The following is a 19,124-nucleotide window of genomic DNA, read 5'->3' on the forward strand; positions in this document are numbered from 1 at the left end:
ATTTAACTGGTGCCTTAGACTTATTTTATTACTTAAACATATTTTCCTACTCCAGAAAAATCTCATCTGGCCAAATGAAAATATCAGGCGATAAACAGGCTGGGATCAGGAGGATCCTTTTTTTTTTTTTTTTTTTTTTGTCATTATGCATTGCCTGATTTCTTTTTCCTCACCTAATTAATAATGCTGAGCATTACAATGATGCTAATAAATGCTGCCTTAACAGAATATGGATCTGGTGCTCTACTATGTTGGAAAAGGCTTACCTCTCTTCAATAACTTGCTACCCTCTCATTTTTATTATTGCTCCTTTCCCACTCCCCAATCGATTCTCCATTTCCTTCCCTGCACAATCTGTACTCCTGACATCAGTGAAGAGTCTGAATTTAGACTCTGCAGTGGAGATCTGCAGAGTGCACTGGTGGGGGGAAACTTGCCCTTGGCTGCTGTGTGCATGAGTCACTACAACTGATATTTCAGATGCCCCAGATTATGACCTACTTTACTGTGAATTATTCAGAGGGTGAGTAAGGCATTTCCGAGGCCGACAGAAAATTACAAAAACAGTATTTCCTGTGTTATCAAGGAAGAACTCTTTTCTTAAGCATTAGAACAATTTTGAATTCTTGTATCAATGATGAGAATTCCCTGGGGCCACTGTTCAAAGTCTACTGAAGAAATTAAATCAGATCCTTGGTCTTCTACTGAAACGTGAGGTGCCTGTTTCCCCACATAAGTGATGATCTAACTGATGAAAAGGCCAAATAGGACTTCACAAACTGATTTACTGTTTGGCAAAACTAGAGGATTTGTGGCACTGGAAGTACTGTTCTCAGCCTGTTCTGCAAACCCTTTGAGGAGCAGGCCTTAGAGTCAGACAATCATTTAAGAATTTCTCTAGTTGCTTAGCTGATGTAGTGTCATAGATCCATTGAAGTCCCTGGTAGCCTTTCCTTGACATTTATGGGCTTTTTGTAACATTTTCTCTGATTCAGTTTTCCACATATAATATGTGGATATGAGTAACAGGTCTTTTCTCTTGGTCTCCAGATCTCTTACATGCAGGTCTTGTGTGTAGAACAATGGTCCCCCAGCTCTGCAGGGGAACTAAGTACTACCACGACACTGTGTCCAGGTCAAACTGGACTTAATTAATGGAAGCTCAAAGGTCTGCATTGTGTGGAGGGCCAGGCTAAATGACTAAAATTGTTCCTCTTAACATTTGTGAACTTAACATGAGTAATTCAGATATGGATAGTGTCATACAGGGCCAGCTCTGTTTTTCTACCATTACTGGAACTTCTCTAAACGTTTATACATGTGTGGATTTGTACATTTAATTACCCATTTAAATTAAAATTGCCATTTAATAAGCAAGTCTTGAAAGAGTTGTGGCTCAGAACTTGCAGAAGTTTTTAAAAAAATAAGTACTTACACTGAAATCAATATGAAGGCATCAGCTCTTCCAGGGACCTATGGCAAGTTTGTTGTCTCTTCATAGAAGAACCTTAAAAGAGATCTGTGAGAGCTTAAAGAAATTTATTCTTATTCCCTTTAACACTGTAATACACCTGTGTTGGCCTCTTTTAAGCCACGTGTTGTAATAAAATAAGAACATCCATATGGGGAAATTCATAAAACATTAGCACTTTGATCTGTAATGCTTTTAGATTAAACAAACAACAAACAAACAAAACAAAACAAAACCACGAAATACCACAACAGTTTCTGCAGTAAAAAAAATCCCATGTTCAGTTGCCTGTTTATTCTGCAAATGAAAGGCTGAGGTAAGAGACTGAAAAAGGAAAACACAAAATAAGAATGTTTACCATGCAAATGAGCTTCATTAATACAGAAGATACTTATCTGGACCACTCAGAAGATTCCATATGGATGCATTTATCTGTTGTCAGAAATAATATTTTGCTTGTAATCATTATTATACAAAACCATTGGCAGCTCCTGGATTCTATGTCAAGGTAAGTGCAAGATGCCAATTAGATATAAAGATTAATAGATTTCACCTATTTAAATGATGTCAAGGTTTAAAACATAGGATATAAAAACAATTATATTCAGGCTACCTCACCAACCCAAAATGATGGTTAGACTTCTAAGTATGTATGTTTTCAATTTTTAGTGTTAATTAAATTGTCTTAACCAACCTGCATTTTATATCTATTATTTTAAATTTCAACTGATAGTAAGAATACAGTATTTTAATTGGATAATAAAAATTCTAACAAGCTAGAATAATCAATCAAAGGGAGATGACCACTCGGAACAGAAATTAAAAATTTCCTATTATAACTTACTACCAAATACTTCCACATAAAAATTGGACATAGCTTTATCCTAGAGGTGCTGACTAATGCCTTCAGCAACCTCAGAAAGCAACACCGGCAATTCTGCCAAAATATTGTAAGTGTATTTAGGAGCTTGTTTAATTTGGTTATAATTTTTTATGCTGGGCCAATACAAGAAATTTAAGCAACTTCATTATGATTACAGGGTGAGAACATACTGCAGTGGTTACTTAGAGCTTCAATATATGTATACAGGAATGATACATTCCAACACAGATTTTTTGTTTGTATTTATCACATCCATGCAGTCTAACTTTTAAAGAAAGGTTCCAAAACAGTACAAACATTAAGTTGTTTTTTTTTTTATTTTTTTCCTCTCTGGTGAACTTTTCTTCCTACTTGTTACTAATATCTTTTTCCTGTATATAGCTACTTTAATACTTACAAATGAGGCAACAAAGAATGTCAATTTGACACTTAATGATCCACACAGAAATCACTGACACTCTGCCAAAGAATTAATTAAAATTACAGTCACGTAATAATGACACCAACAATAAATACTCATATACAGGTAACAAATTAACTCATTAATTCAGCCAGTACACAGTAGTAAAGAACTATATGGAAATAACAAAAATTTTATATCTGCTTTAAATGCTAGCTCTGTTTTTCACACTGATTTTCCTTCCTTGGTTGTTCAAAATTATTATACTTTAATGGGATATTAAATTTATATTTATTGAAGAATCTGAAATAAATTGCTTGGAACCTTCCTAAAAACACTTCAAGAAGATTCACAGATATATTAATGTCCTGCCTTACTCATGAAAACAAAAGTCACAAAGTTAAAGCACAGGAGGTGTATGTTTTCATATATACGTGTGTGCACACATACACATATACATGTATGTGATGTATACATATATATGCGTATTTTTTAATTTCTGATTAGCAGTAATTTTCAGCTTTTATATGTCAAATTATGGTCCTGTGCTGCCGTACTGTATACGCAAAACTCCATCACAAGGAAGCAGTAGGTCATCCCAAGAGATGTCCTTTCAGGCTGCTATGTCTATGTCAGAAATAAACCCCATCAATCCATTCTTGCATTCAGGAAGGCCCTGTGCATCTACTTTCTATCCAGTACCATATATTAATACCTTATTTTGTTGCTTTATGGTGGCTTCTCTGACATAATTTCAAGAAACAGAAATGTTGTTCTCTCAACAGAGCCTTGGCCATGTTTGCACTAACTTCTGCAGGTAACTTGCTGCTCACAGCCCACTGGTGACAATACATGCTGCCAAAATGAGACTATCACTCCCACGTCCATACAATATCTGGAAAATTTATTAGCTGAACATTTTAATCCTCTAGAGTTTTAATTAAAACAGATCTTGCAAGCATTGAAGTACTAGGTGCTTTATATTTACTGATACGATCTTTGGTAGGAGGAACTTAATCAGGGATTCATCTATAATACACTGTAGGATCATGCCTGTACTAGCAAAAGCCATGGCATACTCCCAAGTCACCAGTCAAGAATCAACTTGGTACTTATCAATTTGGTAGAACAGGTTCATCACAAGAACAGGAAAGTATACAAACGGCAGGAATGTACCAACATCCCTTGGGTTTTGTTCTGACAAAACGTTTTATAGTATGATCACAAAATATAACAAGGGCTTTCAAAAGAAAATGAAAATTAGGTTCTGTTTAAAACTGCAGTTACTTTGGCTGCCTTGACTGTATCTTTATATAATAAAAATATATCTTAGCCTATATAATAACAATATCATAATCTTTTTAATACCAACATCACCATTTCATTGGCATTAATGAAATGACCATACCTTCAATTCATTAACTTATATATCCTGTGTCCCACAATAGCTTCATTCTTTGCAGAAAGTGCAAAGACTTTGAAGTTAGAGATTACAGAGGAACTAGTATAGTTTTGTTTTTTTTTTTTTTTTTTAATTATTATTTTCCTGTGCACCTTAGTCAGTAGGTAGCTTATCAGCTAAAACATAAAGTATATTCTTTTACCACAATTTTTTACTCACATCTAATAAGCCATTTTACCCTACATACATCCAATACTATATATGTGTACGATAAAACCAGAAATGATGTTTGGGGCCATGATTTTTTGCTGTTTTCCTGAAAAAATAATTCTAAAACTAATGTATTTCCAATAAAAGAAAAACCAACAAACAAACAACAACAAAAAAACAACAACTATATCAAAGAGGATAAAGAGCAACTTGCAGGCTATTGGTCACATTTTCTATTTATCTATAAGGCTAAAACAATTTGTGTAAGTTGTGGAATTTGCTAGTGAGTTCTCTTTAAGTGTTCTCCTGATGGAAGTGATGTAAGGGGAAATTTAACAACAAGAAAGATGTCTTGTTTCCATAGCAGGGGGAAGGAACCAGTGAGCCAAGACAGGCTGATAGACTTCAGCATAATTTGCTATTTCAGGTGAAGGGAACCAATGAGCTGGGATAGGACTTAACATAATATTGTGCCATAGTAGCAGAAAGGGACCATTAAAGCCAAGATGGGCCTTGGTATAATTTTTGCTAACCCTGCGAAAATACATTTGGCATTACTGGTGGTGAGACAAGAACTAACCAAACTGCTGATTTAGCATAACTATAAGGCCTGAGAATATCTATAAACTGCAGCGGAACTGCTGAACTAACAAATGGCTGATTTAACACAATAAATAGCACATAGGAAAAATAATGCAGTAACAGCATAGTTAAGACAGCTGCAGAATGAGGGGAAAAGGAACTATTTGAAAGCAATACCGCCTTTGGAATATAGAATTTGAAATTCTATATGGAATATTAAAAAAAGATATGAGAGTCTGTTTCAGAGTTTCCCAGAGAAACAGCAGGCCAAAGGACACAGTGACCAGATACCTCTGCACTGGGGAAATCACTCAGCAGAAACAATGAACTACCAGCCTGGAAAACTGAGGAAGAATGGAAGGCCATCAGGCCATGGATTCGTGAGGGGATAAAAGACACCTGAGAAAACCACCAAGATGGCATCTACCGAAGCAGGTCAGCACTAAAATACCCCATCAGATATGAATATACTGCTAGGAAAGCAAACACCATCCCCAGGAGCCCTTAGCATGCCGTCCGGGACACCAGCCCAGACTGAGGAGCCACAGAGGTGCCCCATGGCCACCACAGGCTGGAGACCCCCGGGTTTGGGAATGCTCATCATAACCATGACACTGTGCTGCTGGTAGTTTGGTGACTGTATTGAGTAGTTTGTTACAGCTGTCCACTGTCATTATCGTCTACAGTTAAAGACTATTTACTATCCACTGCCACTCTTGTAATTACCTCAGTATCCTAATTGTCTATTGTTATTGATTACTTATGGTTATCCATCTCACAGATACACATTACTAAACCACAGTTGTATTTGGTACTACTATGCTTAAATTTATATAAGCTATTAATCAATACAAGATTTAAAGAGCTGTCCTACATACTTCATGTAGTTACACTTTATTCACTTCGTAACACGTTATCAAATCCCCTCTTTCTCCACTAACAAACCATTATGTGAAATCATTTGGCACTGCATATAGAAACTACCTCAGTCAGATGCACTTCAAAAAAAAAAAAATTAAAAAAATTCCTAATTCCTAGCTAAATAAGTTGTGATCAAAATTAGAGCTAATGTAGAATACACAGAAATACAAAGAGAGTAACACAAAAATTGTGTCATTGCTGGCCTATCAACAGAGACGATAACGAACCTTACATGTACAACTAGCAGATTAGACTTCACGATCTTTTTCAAAGACTGACCTTCTCTTCATCCTGGTCCCCCTGTCCTCGTTTCTTCAGAAAACAATGACTTCCATCATGCAGAAGCAAGGCTGTCACCAATGTAAGGATCCCACACCTCAACACCTGGGCTGTGTGCATGTGGTCAGCGGCCTCTGTGAGGGGAGAGGCTTGGGCTGCCCAGGCCTGTCCCCATGCGTTCTGCAGCGCCTGTACCTCAGGGCACCCCCAGTCCTGTCAGCCATTTTTGTCACCATTTTTAACTATCCTAACCTATCCTAATTTGTAATGTGTTAATTTAATTTTCCCTGAGTTGCGTCTGTTTTGAGTGTGGCAGTAGATCTCCTTGTCTTGACCCATGAGATTTTTTTCCCCTCTGAACTTTTGAGGAGAGGAAGTCAGATGGTGGCTGGGTGGGTGTCTCGTCACAGTCCAAAGCCGAATGACCACAACAAAAGTTGCAGAGTTGTATTAAGGCTGTGCCTTGGTACAGTGCCTTGCCAAGGAAAGGACACATATGGCTTGCATGAGTTTTAGACATTTGGAGTCACATAACCTGTGCTATTATAACAACTAACTTTCATTCATTGGTATTCAAAAAATCCATCAAATATTATAACTAAAAGGAAATACTATATTTTCACACTCAGTAAATTATACTGTGAAAGTGTGACTAACTTTTCCGGAATAAATCCTCTGAACTATTGGACTACTTTTTCCACATTTGCACATCAATTTTCTTCAGGACAGGAAATTTCAGAACTACATTAAAGATAACTCTCAGGCTTTTTATAGTCTGGCACTTGAGATAGTTGCGTAACAGTAAGTAAAATTGACATAAAGACATAATGCATGTGTTCAGAGGAGCTGACAGAGAAAATACAAGTTTTCTGCCATGTCTTGGTCTCTTTCGCTAAATCTGTTTACAGCCTCTGTCATGATGAACTAACAGGGAAAAAGAGTACAAGAAACTGAGTTGTGGTTTGTTTGTTTCTTCTTATCATACGCTTATTTTGTTTCACTAGCCAACCCATCTTGCCTTGAAGCTGTTCACATATGACCAAATTCTCAGTAAGCAGTATGTTAGTCATTGTAACTGGTAAGCCATAGGCCCAAGCTGTTCTTACAGCCATGATAAGAAAGGCATCAGGTGATGCTTCTAGGAAACCAACAATTTGTTTAGCCTGTTATAAACTTTTTTTTTTTTCCCCCTCACTGAATGTTATTGGTGAGTGTCTATGGATGAGACATGAAGTAGGGCATTCTGTTCAACAGTAGAAGCAGTATCTTATGGCCATGGGAATCAGTCCATTGATTGCCTCCCTCCAGAGCGCTAAGTTAGAACTTGAAGTTCATTAAAACTGTAGCTTTGACTAGCTTGGCTGGAAATTACAATACAGGGCTTATATAATGTATTCCTCTAATGTATATTTTACTTATCATAGATTATGAATGAATAGAAGCATGATTTTTGATAAAGGGATGGAAGGTAAATGTCAGCAGATGATAATATTCTCTGTATCAACATAACTTCTCATATTGACTCTGTAGACCCTTCCCTTGAGGCCAGATCTGGCAGGCTGTGATTTATGAAACAGTTTAAGGTGTATATTTGATAACCAACTATCCTAATTAGTTTAGTCATTATCAGTCTTCTTGATCATTTTGGTTCCATTCCAATCTCTATTGATGTCTATTAGAAGGCTCTGTTATTATCAAGGGAAAGCAGATCATATTTCAGCCTCTCTAACTTGCTTTTGGTAGCTGAGATTGGATCATCATAAAGAAGTGGAAAGTTCTCAGCTCTAGAAAAAAACAAGGACACTGATTTTGGCCCTTTTTTTCTTTTTCTAGGCAGCCTGAAGTGCTCAGGATATGAAAAAGTGGCTCATGCAACAAACTTTCTGGTCATCTGCCAATTTATCACAGCACTCACATTCAAGGATAGTAGTAGGATAGGTTTGAATTCAAGTTGCTAATATATTTCCTCAACCTGACAATTTTATTCCAGTTTCTGTAAATAAAACTAATGAATTATATAAGATATTCTTCATTTAATTTATTATTAGTTAGGCTTCATTGTGCCTTTACTGTATTTTTAAAAAATCTCTATCTTTTCATGTCTCTTTTTTTATTTTTATATTAATTTTTATTCTCCCACCAGATGCAGATGCAAACTATTTGATGTTGCTAAGCTCATACACTGCCATTGTTATTATTATCAGTATTAGTAATGGAATCATTATCATTCTCATCACTAAAAGCTAGCTTATTATCTGATAAGTCAAAATTTCCTCCCAAAGATTTTGAGGTATTTGATTTTCCCTCATTTGTATTCTCAGAAATCATTTCTTCCTCACTTGCTGGAGATGAAAATGCACCTTCGGTAAGTAAGCTGGCATTCTGCTCATTATGCAGCTTTGATTATTAATTTTTCTTTTCTCCTTTGCAGAACAGAAAGCGAAGAATAATTGTGTTTTCAACTGGTTTGTGGCTCCCAAGAGAGTTCCTTGCAAAAACAGCTACTAGGGGTTAAGTTGTGATTATGTGGACTTGAGACAACTATTAATCACATCCATGGAGTAGATAAGACTGATAGTTGAACCACGGCATTGTCTGGTGGACAGGTTCTTGGGGAATAAACTTTGGGAGAAATTTCAGATTATGATACCAGTGACAAGCAGGCCTTTCACAAGTGCAAAAGATGAAATAACAGTTCCCTCCTTTCTCACCTCATTTTCTCACCCATATTGACCTGGCCACAGCCTAGCCTGAACTCTAATTAGCTAATTGAGTTGCAGTATCTCAGACAAGGCTTTCAGTGTTTACTTTTACTTTACAAATGGTCGGATATTTCCTATTCTGCTGCCTTAATTCTGCAGACATGTGCTAAAATTTGTCCCACTATAGAGTAGTTCTTCTTGATCATCACTAGTCAATTGCTCTAGCATAGAATATTGACCATCTTCATATCTCTCTGCAAGATGAGGTCACAGCTTTCTTACATTAGGTATTATTTAGTCTCCCTCTTATTTCTCTGTGACACTATAGAGAGGGTCGAATTTTCTTTTCAGAACTGTTTGATATGGGAACTTTTTTCTGTTCTTTAAGGCACACAACTCTCCTCTTATGAAATGCTACTTCATTATATAAATGGGGTCAGTGACAAAATTCTTCAATGAGAAGGCATTAGGCAGAGCTCTCTCTCACAATTTTATGTATAGAACTCACCATTTTCTTCAGTGTACTGAGCAAACACTAGTTAGTATTCCATTCAGCTACCCCTTCAGAGGAGAAATCCAGATTGGTGCCATGCTTGAAAGCTTTACATTTTGCTTCTTCTAGGAAACAAACAAATATTTTAAATATCTGGAATATTTTTACGGATATTATAGTCCATTTCTCAATTAGGAAAAAGTGTGGCTTTAAAATGTCACACAAGTATTTTGCCTACAACAGAAATGTCAGTATTATAATGTAAACCTGTTAAAAGCAAATATAATGTATGGAAAGAAAATTAATCAGTTTCAATGCCACTGGAACCATAGCCTGAGCAGAAAGATTGCAACCAAGTCAGGAAAATTTTTAAAGATACAGGACAAATATGTTTCATTATCACTACATTGACAGCACAGAACCTGAAAATGGCATTGGATTTTGTTTAATGGGAAGGTATATTTTCTTTACATTTTGCTGTAAGTTGCAGCCTGGTCAAGGTTAGCAATATTACATTAAGCATGCACAAATGGTGGCAACATAACTGCAAATTTATGCCTGCTTTAGAAAGAAAAATGCAAGACACACTGCATATAGAATTGTATATATCTTGGTTAATTTCCAATGGAGCTGCAATACATTACTGTTTTTCATGAAACAAATCATACTTCATATATACATACAACTTATGTATCTTTCAGTGCTGATCAACCTGCAGATTACACTATACTTGCATGAAAACAGTGAGAAACAGAAAAAGAAATGAAAACAGATAGGAAGTGATTTTCTTTAGTTCCTTCTCTCATCTTAGTGTTCTGGCTGCTCCTCTTCATTTGTGTCAAAGGGTAGGGAAACAGAATGATAACAAGAAAAACAAACCAAACAAACAAACAAAACAAAAACAAAAACAAAACAAAACAAAAACAAAACACACAACAACAACTAACAAACAGATAACAACTTGCATTTACTTAATATCAAGCCTTAATATCAAGAAAAATGCTGCATGAAATATGTACTTATTTGCCATGGGAAGCAACTACTATTATAAAATCAGCATTGACATCCAGATTTAACTGTCAATATTTGGAAAATTCAATTTAATCTGAGGTTTTCCCAAAAGAGCTTCAGGAAGGGCACTGGTTGTATAGAGGGCAGCACCTAGAGAAGCTGAATGCTGATGGATTCCCCAGGGTCTCACAGGCAGCTGCTGCTGTCCAGTGTTGGTTGTTTTGCCTTGGAGCTGACAGTCTAGCACAGAATGCAGTTTGTTGTAGACCACAAGCCAGTTCTTCACTGCAACTTGGTAATGCCTAACTGATGCTTACTTAGCTGATATTTTATTTCCCTGTGACATTTATTGCACATTTCGATTCTTGTGAAATCAGCAAATATTTAATGTGACAAACCAGTTTCAAGATGAAATTAAGCACAGAAAAAGCAGTGATGTGATTTACCATTACATACAAAAAAAGATTGGGGAAATTAACTAAACAACTAATTTTCCCTTTTGTTTTATCTCAGCTAGACCAAAATGTATTGCCAATGTTTCTGCTTAGGTTGTGATTATAGAATGCAAAAGGTTCTTACCTGCATGCTCTCACAGCTTGGATTAAAGCATGCAAAAATGCCTTATTTGTTAATGACTGTTTTCCTTAAGATTGATTGAAGAGTTGTTTAAAATACCGAATTTAAAGACCCTTAAGACTGATATCTTTCCAGGAAAAAAATAATATTTTTTCAGAAATCTGTTCAGTAAAGAAACAATGTTAGAAAATGTCAACCATTCCTCTTCTCTTGACAGTGGCAATTTGCGACTAACAAAAGACATTCACAAGGATTTTAGTTGTCGGTTGTTCTTTTTGCTGGTGCAACATGAGAGATTTTTGAGTTAGATATCTGATTCAGATATTGTATGGAACAGCACTTAAAAAAAACAGATGGAGGTTTTGTTACTGTTATTGAACATACCACGGGGAAGACTAACGCAAACACAAGATAAAAATTCTGAAGTAGTCACAGAAGACTTTGCTCTGTTTTATTACATATAACTGTATCATGGACATGGGTCTATTAACTTTTTGGAGAAATGATGAAAAATACTATACCTTACTGAAGTGAGATCATAAGTTACTTAAGATAGGCTTGTTTGACTATTTACAGCGAGGAAGATGGTCTCACATAGACTTGTGGGATAACTGCATGTCAAAACATGTAGTTAACTAGCAAAACTGTAAAAAAACCAAACATATGCTATGCAAAGATAGTAAACAAATTGTAAGAGTTAATATTTTTCCACTCAAACTAGGTACTGTAATACAGCCATGATGAGCATAGCACAGAAACATAAACACAGCAAAAATGTATTATTCTCCCTCTGAAAGAACCATAGCAGCTCAAATTGTGAGTATTCACACATTTAGGCTCTGAAGTTTCTTTTGGGCACCAGTTTTTTTTATTGCTTTCCTTGGGCTCCCTCCCCACAGAACTGTGACATTGAACTCTACCTTCCCAGGTGGTGGCATTTAAATGGGTACTTCTCCCAGTCTGACAGCCTCTTCAGACGGGTATCTGGGTTTGGCACTCATGCCATGCTGCTCCTGCTGGGGCTCTGCCTTTGATGGCAGAATGCAAAAGACACCTTCCTGGTGATTTTAAAAGTATCGATAGGTTGCACAGTCCATCCTGGTTTTATATTGAATAGAACAGTGGACTAGAAATCTTGGAGGGCTTTGTTCTGAGTTCTTGTGAATGGCTCTGGGCATTGCACTTCAGACTTAATTTCTCTAAATGTATAATGGAACAATAACACTTACTGCATGTGATAGAGCACTTACCTAACCCAACAGCCATAATAGTTCTTTGTAGCCTTCCAGCTGCTCCAGATATTGTGCTCCTGTGAGATTCCTTCTGCTTTGACATAATGCTCCATAAGTTTCAGACTTTCAAGTATCACCTATAGATTCAACTACATTTAGTTTTTAAATAGCTTTTCTGTCCTTCATTTACAGTGGGAAAAAAAAAAAAAAAAAAAAAAAAAAAAAAAAAAAAAAAAAGTTTGCTATCATGTAACATTGAACACGTGCTAGAATTACCAGGAGATGAATGGACTTTGATTTTCAAATGCATATTAATGGGTCAATATTCTCCTTTCTTGCCATATACATATCTCATAAATTATAACGTCATTACACTTGCAGAATGAATTTGACCTTATCTACTGAGCACTGTGTTTTAGTATTAATAGTTTTTGTTCTTAACAGCAATTGGGAAATACAGACAGACATGGTGAATGATATATTCCTATCTATACAGCATGACTCTAATGGCTCTACTCATTCAAAAATGCAGTATGAAAAAGGGTGATAATAACAATTTATTTCTTTATTATTATTTCTTTTAACACTGAATACATGTGCTTAGTGCTGTGATTTTATAAATTTAATATTGACATGCAAAACTGCTTTCCTCTATGCTTTTAAAATGGTAGAAAATGCTTGAATTGGAATAATTATGCATCTCTGGATGAAGGTGATGAGTGCAGCAATTTTCCTATTTTCACAACTTTTTTTCTTTTTTTTTTTTAATATATATATATATAAAGTAAATACAGAGCTAAGTCCAAATAAGAAAATGCATCAAGTTAAAGGGTGGTGTATGGGTAGTTTTTCAAGATGTGCAATGTCTTCAACTCTAAAGAAACAGGATTCGGGTCTAAAATTCTATTATTGTGAAATACCGCAAATAAACTTGGCAAGAGGGTGACTTTATACAATATTTATACTGGGAAGAAAGGGAACAATGCAATGGATAAGAAGGAACTGGTCCAGAATGCAGAAACACCTATGCTAAAGTAATACAGCACCAGTTCACCAGGATATCCCTGGGCACTGGCAAAAAGAATACCACAAGGAAAGGAATGGGAATGCTTTATGCTGGAGAAATTCATCCTGAGATGATAATGAAATATAACTGGACAATACTACAGAAATGCTTTATTGGACAAAATCAGTGGAACTTTATCAGGAAAAAAAATGATTCAAACTATTTAACAACATAATACTTCATCTGTATGGATGAGAAATAGAAAAACAATAATGGAAAGTGTCATTAGGATCATGTCAAGCCATGACGTCTTTGAAACCAGGTAGTAATCACTAAGTAACCACGCTAACTCTAGGAGCCACTGGCTTTCTCTTCCTTTAGGATTATTATGAATATAGGTAATGAGACTACCATGATTTGCAAAGGAAAAAAAATCCAGTATTTTTAACAATTTGTTTCTGGGTCATTTTCCAAATTCTCTCTGAGATAAGTTGGCCCCAGTCCACTCTTTGCTCAGCCCTGAGGAGCTGGATAAGGTTCCCATCTGTGTTTTCCTCTTGAACAACTCACATGGGTACACTGGAGTTTTGCACAGTTCATCCACATGACATTTGGTCAATGCTGCCTAACATAGGAGTGTTTTCTAGGGTGAATTACTACATTCCAGACATCAGTCTTTTACAACCATGAAGAGGCTATCACATTAGCTATATCAGAAGAAGTTACATTTTTTTCTAACTAGAACAAACATGTTTTAATACAAATGTGTTTATATGGTCAGAGAAACATGATGGTTATTTTGCTAGGTTTGGATATGTCATGAGTGTTGGGTGTGGTTATGTCTGCTTTCTATGTGGCTATTTATTCAAAACCTGTTGCTGCAAGTCCACAAATTAAATGGGTTTAATAAGAGTGGACTCCTTGTTCTGAGTTCATGCTTTACTTGTCAAACTCTTTTTTTTTTTTTTTTTTTGGTGGATGGTGTTGAGTGTAGACTAGGTACCTACCTAGTTGGAATTTTGCCCAAATAATTATTAAAATAATTATCTAAAGAATAAGCAAATGTGAATTTATATTAAAAAATAAAACAAAATAAAATAGCTGGTGCTCCTTATGCGAACTGTGATAGAAGAAAATACCATTATGTGCCTTGAGCTGATATATTTCTGTTTTATGCTACCGCCTAAAGCACAATCACAGAGCAAAGAAATGAGAAATTTTAAAGGCTACTGAACACTGGAGATGTGAAATCAGCACCAGGTTATTTAGCACAGGTTCTTAGAATGATATGTAGGGGAGATGCACTGCTCAAGGACTCTCCAGCACACACTTATAATTGTAATGTTTGATGGGCCACTATGTAATACAACTGCCTGAAATACAAAAAGCCAAAAGAAAATAAAGGCCCCCTGAACTCCCCTAAAGCAACCTCCCATAATTTCTCTTGCAACTCGTTTCTTTTCTAATGTATCATTATGTTTTACTTGTATCTGTTTCCAGGTTCACTGATATAAAATGCTGATCACAGACATTTTCACAATTACACTTTTCCATCTCTATTTATTAAAAATGAATAGAATTTCAAAAGGCTTAACGTATTATTAAACAGCCTCCATTTTTATCAGTTTCAGTGGACGATAATGGCATTTGGTCACTCTCAGACCTGCAAACTGAGTTGAGATTTCTACCGAATGGAATCAAGTTCAACCTTGACATTTTGCTTCAGTTTGCTTCATTTTAAAATAAATGCGTAGACACTTACTTGAATTTCACTGTGCCCTCTGGACACTTAAGCACACACACAATTCTAAATTACTTCAAGGCATCTGCCTTACTTTATCTTAATCATGGCATTGTTTCCTCTTAATATAATTGTTCCACAACAAATGTTATCAGTGCTGCACTAAAACTTTATGGGGAAAGTTTGGCCCTCTTCTATGAGCAAAGGCTTAGCAAATATCTCAGGACAGAGTGCTAAGACCATAGATACATTGAAGAGGAATGAGATGGTCTTGTATTTGATATGATTTAGAAAAGAGTGACCTGTTCTCAAGATGCTGCTATCAAGGAGACTCTAGCAGACACAAGGTCCATTGAAGTGAAATTCTAATTGTAACACAGGGAGAAATATCAGCTGTAAATCAAGGATGGTGTTTAGTTCAGCTTGTTAAAAGGCTCAGACTAGCCTGAAATTCCAAGTCATCTTGACAGATTTATAATGATATGAGTGGATACAGAGCCTGACCTGCCATCTTTGGCAGAGTCAAATTTGCCATCCAATAAAATATTCAGGCAGGTAATTTTCAACTTCAAATGTCCATCTCCCCTCTTTCAGTCAAATTCTTCCCTGATGCTATGAAATCCAGAGTGATTCCACTGACTTGTACAGGCTTTTCCCATTTACTCTGTAGTCAGTGGAGTGACTGTAGATTTAAATCAGTGTAATTGGAAGTAAAAGTTGGCTTTTTAAGTCTACTTCTATTTTTAAAGTCTTCTCTGTCAAGTTCCATGAGGTCAGATGTGAAGATGAATTTGTTGTTTAAGCTTTTTTCTCCTGCAGGCAAAAAGCTTAATCATTTTTTTCTACTGACCTTGTCTTGTCTAAAGATGAGTCAATGAATCAAGTTATGAATGATATATCATGAATAAATGATTTATGCCTGGTCAGATCAAATATGATATATTACTTAGGTCCTTGAGTATTATTGCATATAAAGATTTATCCAAAGTGTCATACAATTGGTCAGGGAGAGAATTCCTGAGCCTTCATATGTCCTCTTGGAAAAAAAAGAAAAAAAAAGTAACTGTTCTCTGATGAGAGAAATTTGTCTTGGCAAAAATCTCTCCCTCTGACAAAGGCTTAGGAAGGATGGTCAAGCAGGTATAGCTCTCTGCTGGAATGCAGGAGGTTCCAGATATGCCTGCCTTCCTGATTCTTTGCAAACTCCCTTCACATCTGTCCCACCCAATAGGTGTTGTGACACCGATCACCTCAGAGGCTGCTGTAATTAAACAACATAGCAATTTCTTTTCATGCATTTAAAAGAGTAATTTTTTTCGTTATTTATTTGCTGGTCCAACAGCTTTTTGTCTTAGCCTTTACCATATAGATTATTCATTATTTGAAGCAGATTAATATATTCTGAAAATGATGTTTTCTCAGAAATATTAATAGATAAAAGTTGGTAAGTATAAATATTCTGACAATAAATTGTTCCCCTCACCCTAAAAAGCCAACACAACCAGCAGGAGCTGATGGACACTTCTTCATTGCACATGGATGGTGAGGGCCTCATGGAAATAAGTTTTTGCAGTTTACAAAGTTGCGCGGCGTAGAGTCAGTGCCTTGGATGGCCAGCAAAGTAACTGAGGCAGAATCCTGCCAATCTGAAAATGCACAGTAGGAGGTGCATTACTTCTTTGCTTTGTTAGATGGAAGGAAAAAATAAAAAGCCACGATGCTGCAACCAGCCACTATAAATTTTTCTCCCTAAATCTAACGATAAAACATCACTGGGGTTTGCCATGGAACATCAAGCTAAATTCTTCATATATTAATAAAAATGTTACACGCCACAAATTTATGTATTGGATTTTTGTACTGTAAAAAGAATTATTTAAAAAGCTGCATTTTTATTTAAACTGCTGCTTTCCCTGCTATTTTATAATAGTGAGTGATAATGAAGTTGTCATTTTACATATAGGATAATAAATTGTCTTGCTATGAATACAAGGCTATTACTCACTCATAGGGCCCTGATTATGTTAGGCTAGGAGAGCATGACAAGCACTTTATGAATGGCAGAGTCCTGAAAGTGAACTCAGTCAGTGTTCATTATAGGGTCATTCTGCTAGAATCTGAAACGCGATCTTCATGCGTGGGGGTATGATCTAATTTTTCTTGCTCACTGTGTAAGTAACATCTGCATATCAAGGTCCCCCATCACGGTTCTGCACCTTCATTTTAGATAACACAGTGATCTTTCACTTCAGGAAATGCAGTGACACATGACATATGTGGAAACTTACTCAGCTAATTCGGCCATCTTTCATATGTAGTCCCACGCTGACAAACACCTGCCTGTCACACGGGCTAGACAAATCCATCTTTACGAATTCCAACACTGAGCCCTATTATTATTCAGAGGAAAAACACAGAAATAAACTTAGAAATGTCAACCTTTTTGTAGTAGTTGCAGACAGCAGTCTCTTTTTCTCCTTGTTTTACTGGATACTGCATTCCTATTTGGAATTCAACAATTCCTTTTTGATTGCTATTAGACATTTCACTGTCTGACTAGTTATATGGCAGTACACCTTCTCTCATGTTACAGCTTACACATACCTGTGTTACCTGGTTTTAGACCGCAATGTTTAAGATTTTCCTTCTGTCTTCTGTAACAACCTCCACAGGTTTATTCTATTAATGCAAAGACATTTCTCAGACATTGTCTTTATTATTGACACAAAATTTCCCCATTTTGCCTCACTTTAAATATGCATTCTTTAACTCTCATTCAAAAATGTATGACCAACAATCACATGAACACTAATACCATTTTACAATTTACATTTTATATTTCTATATTTTCAGCTCTTAAGGTACATCTCTAACCACTATTTTCCCTTCTTCTCATAGAAGGGATAGTGACAGAGTTCTGGTAGGGCACTGTACTCATCATCACCTTCTGTAATCATGGCTAAGGGGTATAGAACAATGCTGTCTGAAACTGATTTGTATTGTACAGTTTAAAAGCAGCTTATTCTTAAGAGATGACATAACTTTTTTTTTTTTTTTTTTTTTTTTTTTAAAGGAAGAAGTCAAATTTTAAGTACAATAGCCACTATAAACTGTCATTGATGTTAAAAGGAGGTGAATACTGACATGGTATTAATTCTGATGTGCATTCTTTTGTGCAGGAAAAGCAACCCTTAACCCTATGGGGTAATTCATATTTGGCATGGCAATGACCTCTGCTGAAATATATCAAAGATGAATTCAAGGCATTGGCTAGAAGCCTTATTAGATTTCTCTTGAAATGAGATTGTCAAACAATGTCAGAAAGTGCTTCTCCTATTTGTAGCTCAGCCTCAAACAAGTGGATGAGATCTTCACTTGGTGTAAACTGACAGCTTCAAAGGAGTGATCTTGGTTGAGATCACTTGAGATACTGCCCAGAGCCTCTTCAGCTGAGAGGAGAAGACTATAAGAGACTGAAGTTTGTTAGAAATAATGTCAATGGACTGTTCAAGGTCACTTTACTGCAAGAAATCTTTGCTTTGATGCCTTTGTATACTTGCATAAACATGGGCTTTAAGACTTTTTAAACTCAGACATTTAGATCTTGCTTATTTTACCAAGTCCTTGGACTATCCACTCCCATTCTTGTCTGATGCAGTTGTTACCAAGTGTCTCAAAATTGACTCCGCTCCCAGAGCCACTGAGTCCCTTTTGTATTCTCTGCTGATGGAATATAGAAGCTAGCCCCCAAGAGCCTGTGCTTCTCTTTCAAAGACAGGATTTGCTACTGTTTCTAGTGTTAGTCTAGGAAGTAGTTTTACCAATCTCATACCTTGCCCTTCCCAAACTAAACCAATCAGTGTGAGGCTGGTCTGCTCTTCCTGGTCTAGTGCAAATTCTGAACAGATTCAGAGCTGGTTAAACTGTCATCAGAGTTATTTGGGCAAGCGTCACATCTCCACTCCATGTTTTTGGCTGCAATGAAATCTTCTTACCAGGACCTGGCTTTTCCAGAGCCCACTTTTGTCACTCTTAGGACTTGCAACCCACCAGTGGCCCCATCAGGCAGTTATGGATCCACTGGCCAGAATTTGTTTCTGCTCCCATCCTGCTCACAAGCATAGTACAAAAAAACTTCATTGTGATAGTGTCAAATCATTCTTCAATTCAGTTGCATGGTTACAATATCTACACTTCCTATAAAATAAAAATGCC

Source organism: Aythya marila, assembly GCF_965140915.1.
Source record: "Aythya marila genome assembly, chromosome: 9".
NCBI lineage: Eukaryota > Metazoa > Chordata > Aves > Anseriformes > Anatidae > Aythya > Aythya marila.